At 40.7% G+C, this 8,449-nt stretch overlaps 1 pseudogene; it reads left to right on the top strand.

Moving 5' to 3' along the window:
- The first annotated feature begins 4,187 nt into the window (after positions 1-4,187).
- Positions 4,188-7,077, top strand: LOC115834644 (annotated as a pseudogene).
- Positions 7,078-8,449: the final 1,372 nt, after the last annotated feature.

An 8,449-nucleotide genomic window follows, 5' to 3' on the forward strand; every position in this document is an offset into this window, starting at 1 on the left:
TCTTTGGTGCCCTAACCTGGCCACGCTACTGAGGAGAGGCCTGTTGGGCACCAGTTTGAATCAGGGACATTCTGTGTGGAGTGCTGGGCCTGCTCAGATTTGGCACTGGAATCAGGACTGTGGTAGCTTGTGATGTCTTCCCAGGTCAATTATCCATCGCTAACAACCCCTGAAAGAGGATGTGGGCTTTGTTTATTTGTTCATTTTATTGCTTTTGTTTGTTTTGTTTTCCTTTGTTTTGTAACTCTGGGCTTTAAGAAGATAGTATTAGAAACTTATCGGTTGGAAGGAAGAGAGGGTTTCCAAATTACTTGCCCTGAATCTGGATTTAAGGAACTCCGAGACATAAATTGAGATATGAGATAAGACTAACTTTTTTTTTTTTTTTTTTGAGACAAAGTCTCGCTCTGTCCCCCAGCCTGGAGTGCGATGGCATGATCTCAGCTCACTGCAACCTCCGCCTCCTGGGTTCAAGCGATTCTCCAGTCTCAGCCTCCCGAGTAGCTGGGATTACAGGCGCCTGCCACCACGCCCGGCTAATTTTTGTATTTTTAGTAGAGACGGGGTTTCATCATGTTGGCCATGCTAGTCTCGAACTCCTGACCTGAGGTGATCCACACGCCTTGGCCTCCCGAAGTGTTGGGATTACAGGCGTGAGCCACTGTGCCCGGCCGATAAGGGTACCTTTTAAGATTTAATTAAAATTTGCTTGAGGCTTCTTCCCAAGCTCTGTGACGGGTCTAATTATTTCCCTGGGTTTATGTTAATTCCTGAGGTTTTGCAGACACATGTTCACTTCCAGTTCCACAATCCTGCTCCTGCTGAATGCATGCCTCTCTTGGTGTCTACTTCTGCTGTTGTCATCTTTTTCTGCTCTGGGACAATCTCATTCTGGAACTCAACCTCTTTTCTTTGATTTCTCCCAAACCACTTTCCCAAGACAAAGCCTTGTACAATCCCATCTCTGTATCTTTAATTTTTCTCCCCTCTCCTCTCCTTTTTTTAATTAATTTTTTTAATTTAATTTTTTTTGAGACCAGTTTCTGGAAGTTACACTCTTTCACCCAGGCTGGAGTGCAGTGGTGCGAGCTAGGCTCACTGCAACCTCCACCTCCTGGGTTCAAGCGATTCTCCTGCCTCAGTCTCCTGAGTAGCTGGGATTACAGACATGTGCCACCATGCCCAGCTAATTTTTTAAATATTTTTAGTAGAGACGGGGTTTCACCATGGTGGCCAGGCTGGTTTCGAACTCCTGACCTCAAATGATCCGCCTGCCTTGGCCTCCCAAAGTGCTGGGATAACAGGCATGAGCCACTGCGCCCGGCTCCCTCTCTTCTCTTGACTGTTTTACTCCCACTCACAAATTATTGTTGATGTTTAGATGTGGAGTGGTTTACCTATAACTTTACTATCTTATATTCTTTCACCCAGTGGCCCCAGGGTCTTACTTTCCACCCACAAGTGGCTAATCAAGGCATTTTTCCAGACAAAGACAGTTCTCTAAGAGAAACTTTGGTATAAATTCTTTAAAGTATATATATGTGTGTGTGTGTGTGTATGCACATATACACATATATACACACAAACACGTACATATATACACATATATAATATATATGCATACACATACATCATATATCATGCATTGTAGATATGTATATAACATATAAAGTATACAGATAATTACACAAATACATATTTATTTATTTATTTTCATTTATTTTTGAGACAGGGTCTCAACTCTGTCACCCAGGCTGGAGTGCAGTGACGCAATCTTGGCTCACTGCAACCACCACCTCTTGGGTTCAAGCAATCTTCCCACCTCAGCCTTCCAAGTAACTGGGACCATAGGCACGTGTCACTACGACTGGCTAATTTGTATTTTGGGTAGAAACATGTTGCCCACGCTGGCACATAAATACATACGTATTTAAATCTATGATACATATTATATGTATACACACACACATATATATATATACTCTACTGCATAGATTCAGTCATCTACACATCTAAACCACCTTTACTGTGGAATTAGTGAACTCTTTAGCTCCTCCCTTAGTCTGTTTCTTATTCTCATCTTTATTTCTCATTAAACTGATTATAATATATAAATATATTTCTTACATTTATCTCATCTTTATTTCTTATTCTCACTCATCATTTTATTTCTGCATTGCCATACACCTTTCTTTCTGATTAAAATTAATCCCATCCAGTTTGCACTGTTGAGTTTATAAAATGGGAGACTGGAAATATCTGTTCAGTCACACATTGATTCAATCATACATTCATTCAACATACAATAATTGAGCACCTACAATAGAATACCATATTGGGTCCTATAGAAGAGATGGATAAGAGGGAGGGGGTCCATGCCTTCAGAAACTTAAAATCCAGCTGGATGTGCAACACTTAACACACACGAAACAAAGCATCCTCAAATGCACAATTCTCATCAGAGGAACAGCAAATTAGAGCAGAAAGCTAAAGCTTTGCCATGCACACCAGTGCTGCTATATCAGCAGAATGAGCAGGAGGGGGAAAAAGCCACTGTGGTTAAAAGAAACTGCTGGCCTATGGATTTTTTTAAATTACAATTTGCATGCTCTTCTAACAGTGTTAGTTCTGCTTAGGTGGCAGAGTGGCTTTCCTGAAAGTATGAGCTCAGCCTTGTCTTATGGCTGTTTAAAGAAAGAGGTCAGGTAAAGTGATTGTAGTAATAGCACCAAGCTGGTTGAAAACCACAGTATCTCTCAGATGGCACCAAAAAAACCCACACGATGGAAAATTTTTGCCTGCTAAAAGCCTCTTGAAGTTGTTTCAGAAACACATATGAGCAGTATTTGCTGTTCTCCTTGGGAGTGTTCTCGAGGAAAACAGCTTTCCAAACTTAACATGTTAAGGTAGTAGAACAGTCTAGTAGCCTGAGTTAATTTTGGATTGAGCAGCAAGTGGGCCTTGAGTATTCAGGTAGCAAGTGGTCAAGGAGAATTTGGAGCTGGTCAGTGCCTGGCTAAATTGCATGTGCCTTGAAAAGAAGTCCTTCAGATCCACCTGTGTCTACACAAATTCATGAGTGACTGGTACTGTGAATTCAGTCCCACTAACGCACCAGCTGTGCTTTTTGGTAGTTGTTTTCTTTTCTTGACAATTTGGTTTTAGGTTGTGTCAAAAGGGGAAGACACAGAACTGAGACAAGGCAAAATTATAAGACATGTATCTTATTTTTTAGCTACTGTATATCACTATATTTGAGGTGAAGGACTTAATCCTTATATAGCTCTTCCAAATCTCTTCATACAGTACCACAATTTATAACTGAACTCTATACTGAATAATCATTTAAAGCATTTTAAACTACCTTAGAAGAGAAATGAGTAATGACTGAATATATTTGCAAAAACCCATACTATATATATTGTAGGATGTCTACATAAAAACTAAATAACCCCATCAGTGTTCATTTGACATCAAAGTGGATCCAGGGGCAGAAAACAAAAGGACTCTGATCTTAAAGGCTGATAAATGTAGTCTATGTGTGGTATTGATAATTTTTTTTAATTCACAGATCAAATATATTTTAATGTACAGATGGAAGAATTTAACTATGAAGTTCATGAAGAATGGCATGTATTAACATACTGGAAGATGGTATTCATGTGCAGGAGAAAGATAATCATCTGTTTCTCAATGATGGCAACATGCAATAAATGACTTCCTTCCGTAGAACCTCTAAATTAGAGTAATTCATGTATTTCCCGTTTCACATTCTAGCAAAGTAAGTTATATCATGCTTTTCTAAGAATTGGTTGTTGTTCCTTGCATACTTCTATGATAAAAGTAAAAATAATTTATTTGTAAGAGGATATACTAATGGTCTTAATTTGAAAACATTTAGTGAGATGTACCTGGCATACTAGATGTGATACTAAAAGAACTTGTGGGGCCGGGCACAGTGGCTCATGCCTGTAATCCCAGCACTTTGGGAGGCCGAGGCTGGCAGATCACCTGAGGTCGGGAGTTCGAGACCAGCCTGACCAACATGTAGAAACCCCGTCTCTAGTAAAAATACAAAAATTAGCCAGGCATGGTGGTGCATGCCTGTAATCCCAGCTACTCAGGAAGCAGAAGCAGGAGAATTGCTTGAACCCTGGAGGCAGTGGTTGTGGTGAGCCAAGATCGTGCCACTGCACTCCAGCCTGGGCAACAAGAGCAAGACTCCGTCTCAAAAAAAAAAAAAAAAAAAAAGGAAAAAAAAGTAAAGAAATAAAACTTGCGGCCAAGAGACGTGGCTCACGCCTGTAATTCCAGGTGTCTCTGGCTCTGGCTCTGGCTTTGTCTCTGTTGCCCAGGCTGGAGTGCAGTGGCGCGATCTCAGCTCACTGCAACCTCCGCTTCCCAGGTTCAAGTGATTCTCTTGCCTCAGCCTCCTGAGTAGCTGGGACTACAGGCACGTGCCATCATGCCCGGCTAATTTTTTTTGTATTTTTATTAGAGATGGGGTTTCACAGTGTTAGCCAGGATCTTCTCGATCTCCTGACCTCGTAATCTGCCTGCCTTGGTCTCCCAAAGTGCTGGGATTACAGGTGTGTGCCACCACACCCATCCAATTATTATTTGAATTTTAACAATGATCATTATTTATATCATCAGAAAGACCCATTAAAGGTATTTCCATTGTAAAAATAACTGCATAGAAAAAATTAGCTTCCTATACTTAAATACATAATATTAGATCCATAACGGACACTATTCACAGGTAAGTTACAGATAGAACTATAGAAAATATATGAAACAAACACTTTATATTATTATAAGATTATCTTCATGATCTTGAATGAAGCAAAATGTCTTCTTTTAAGACAAGGTGTCACTCTGTCACCGAGGCTAGATTGCAGTGGCACAATCACAGCTCACTGCAGCCGCTACCTCATGGGCCCATGCAATCCTTCCACCTTACTTTCTGGAGTAGCTGGGACTAGGGGTGTGGTGAGCTACCAGGCCTGGGTATTTTATTATTATTACTTTTTGTAGAAACAGGGTGTCCCTATGTTGCCCAGGGTGGTCTCAAATTCCTGGACTCAAGCGATCTCCCCACCTCTGCCTCCCAAAGTGCTGGGATTACAGGTGTGAGCCACCACACCTAGCCAATTTCAAATTTTATTTTAGATTAAGGGGTACATGTGCAGGTTCATTACATTAGTGTATTGTATGATAGTATGAATTACCACATTACCCGGTTAGTGAGCATAGTACCAAATAGGTAGTTTTTGAGCCCTTGATCCCCCTCCCTCTCTCCCCTATCAAGTAGTCCCCAGTGTCTATTGTTCCGTCCCATCTTTATGTTCATGTGTACCCAATGTTTAGCTCCTATTTGTGAGAACATGTGGTATCTGGTTTTCTGTTCCTGCATGAATTCACTTAGGATAATGACCAGCTGTATCCATGTTGCTTCAAATAACAAGATTTCATTCTTTTTATGGCTGCATAGTATTCCATGGTATATATGTACCATATTTTCTTTACCCAATACACTGTTGATAGGTATGTCAGTTGATTCCATGTCTTTGTTATTGTGACTAGTTTAAGCAAATTTTCTTAACGCAGAAAAGACATGAATCATAAAGGAAAAGTTCTTTTCTGAGACGGGGTCTCACAGTGTGTCAGCTCACTGCAACCTCTGCTACCTGGGCTCAAGTGATCCTCTTGCCTCAGCCTCCCAAGCAGCTGGAACCACAGACACGTGCCACCATGCCTGGCTTTTTTTTTTTGTATTTTTGGTAGAGACAGGGTTTTACCACGGTGCTCAGGGTGGTCTCAAACTCCTGAGCTCAAGTGATTTGCCCTCCTTGGCCTCCCAAAGTGCTGGGATTACAGGCCTGATCCACCACACCTGGCCCATAAAGGGAAAGATTTATAAATTTGCTTGTATTTTATAGATGACACTAAAATTAAAAACTTAATTTAAAATTGAAGTTACAAAACAAGCCACAGAACCAAGAAAAGGTATAACATGTATAACGAAGTATTAGTTACAAGGGAAAAATTAATAAGCAAAAAAGATTTTGTTTAATGGGCAAAAATGTGAACAGGAAGCAGAAAAGGAAAACAAAATCACCAAAATCACAAAAGTGTGCTCAGCCTCACTATAATTACAGGAAAAAATTAAAATGAGATACCATGGTATATGCATCTGATTATCTACAATATTTATCCAGACAATATGAGATGTTGAAAAGGATGTAGAAAATAGGAACTTACATATTCTAGTAGAGGGAGTGAAAACTAGTACAGCCATTTTGATATTGAATTACTGATATCTAACAAAAATGTATGTTATGACCCAGAAAATCTTTTTCTATAGAAACTTGCAAATATTTGCACAGATGACATCTATAGAAAGTTGGAAACAATCTAGAAGTCTATCAATAGGGAAATGAAAAATAAAGTGAAAATTCCCAAGAACATTGAAAGAGCAGTTGATGCTGGATGTGGTGGTGTGCACCTGTAGCCCCAGCTACTTGGGAGGCTGAGGTGGGAGGATCCCTTGAGCCCAGGAGTTCAAGGCAGCGGTGAGCTATGATTGTGCCACTATACTCCAGCCTGGGCAACAGAGCAAGAAAAAGCAAACAAAAAATCCCCAGCAGTTTAAAACATGAACCAGGTCTCTAGGTATTGATGTTATTAACAAAGATCACCAAAAAATCATTGAGAAGAAAAAAAAAAACCAGGTTGCAAAAATATTTCCGTAGTGTGATAAAATTGTTTTAATTGTAAAAACACCATATATATTGATAATGGATACATAGAAAATAATAAAGAGAATCATGTACTAAAGGAAACTGTTAGTTATTGTCTCTGGGGAGAAAAGTGGAGGAAAGTAATTTAAAAAGGTAGCAAAATGGACCTGATCTGAATATTATGTCACTTTTATTTAAAAAAAAATAAAAGCAGCCGGGGATGGTGATTCACGCCTGTAATCCCAGCACTTTGGGAGGCCGAGGCAGGTGGATCACCTGAGGTCAGGAGTTTGAGACCAGCCTGACCAACACGGTGAAACCCCATCTCTACTAAAAATAGAAAAATTAGCTGGGAGTGGTGGTGCGTGCCTGTAATCCCAGCTACTAGGGAGGCCGAGGCAGGAGAATCACTTGAACCTGTGAGGTAGAGGTTGCAGTGAGCCAAGATTGTGCCACTGCATTCCAGCCTGGGCAACAGAGTAAGACTCTGTCTCAAAAACAAACAAACAAATAAATAAATAAATAAATAAATAAATGAAAGCATATTGCAAAAAATAACAGTGGTATGTTTAGACTCTTGCTGCTGTTCACCATAGATCCTGACAAGCCTCCTCTCTGCCCTCTGACCACCGAGCTGCAGAGCTCTGGAGCTGCAGGAGGAGGACCTGCAGGGCCTTTGGGAGCAACAGTACCCTAGTAAGCATGGGGATAGAGCAGGGCTCTAACTTCAATTTCCATTTACAATCATGACATGCAAAAAACATTACTTGATGCCCAGCATGAAGCTCACTCACAGACACCCTGAAAATAGTCACTGATCACACTGGAGCAAAAAAAAACAGCTTTCAGCATGAGGAAGATCACATTGAGAGAAGTAGAAAGCATTTTGAAGAAAAACTCAGATTGGACACAGGATTAGTCAAGTTGGTCTGAAAGTATCCCCTTGTCTTAGTCTGCTCGTGCTGCTGTAACAAAATACCACAGACTGGGTAATTCGTAAAGAACAGAAACTTACTCTCATAGTCCTGGAGGCTGGGAAGTTCGAGATCAAGGTGCCAACATATTCAGTGTCTGCTGAAGGTCCAGTCTCCACTTCCACGATGGTGCCTTGTTGCTGCATCCTCCAGAGTGGACGAACACTGTGTCCTCACATAATGGAATGGATAGGAGGCAAAAGGGCCTAAGCTAGTACCTTCCACCCCTTTTATAAGGCATGAATCTATATCTTGATGGGGAAGCCCTCATGACTTTATCACATCTCACATCCAAAAACCCCTGAGTCTTAATACAACCACAATCCGAATTATGTTTCAAGATGAATTTTGGAGGGGTAACATTCAAGCCATAGCACTTCCCAAAATATAACTTCTTTAAACAAACATACAAAGCACACAGCATCTCTCAACGTGAACAACACGTGTTTTGATGAAAGGGTGTTTTTTTTTTCTTTCTTTCTTTTCTTTCTTTCTTTCTTTCTTTCTTTCTTTCTTTCTTTCTTTCTTTCTTTCTCCTTCCTTCCTTCCTTCCTTCCTTCCTTCCTTTCTTTCTTTCGACAGGGCCTCCCTCTGTCATCCAGGCTACAGTGCAGTGGCATGATCATGGATCACTGCAACCTCCACCTCCCATGCTCAGGCAATCCTCCCGCCCCAGCCTTCCAAGTAGCTGGGACCACAGGCATTTTTTTTTTTTTTGGTAGAGACAGGATC

Source organism: Nomascus leucogenys, chromosome 4 (genome assembly GCF_006542625.1).
Source record: "Nomascus leucogenys isolate Asia chromosome 4, Asia_NLE_v1, whole genome shotgun sequence".
Lineage (NCBI taxonomy): Eukaryota > Metazoa > Chordata > Mammalia > Primates > Hylobatidae > Nomascus > Nomascus leucogenys.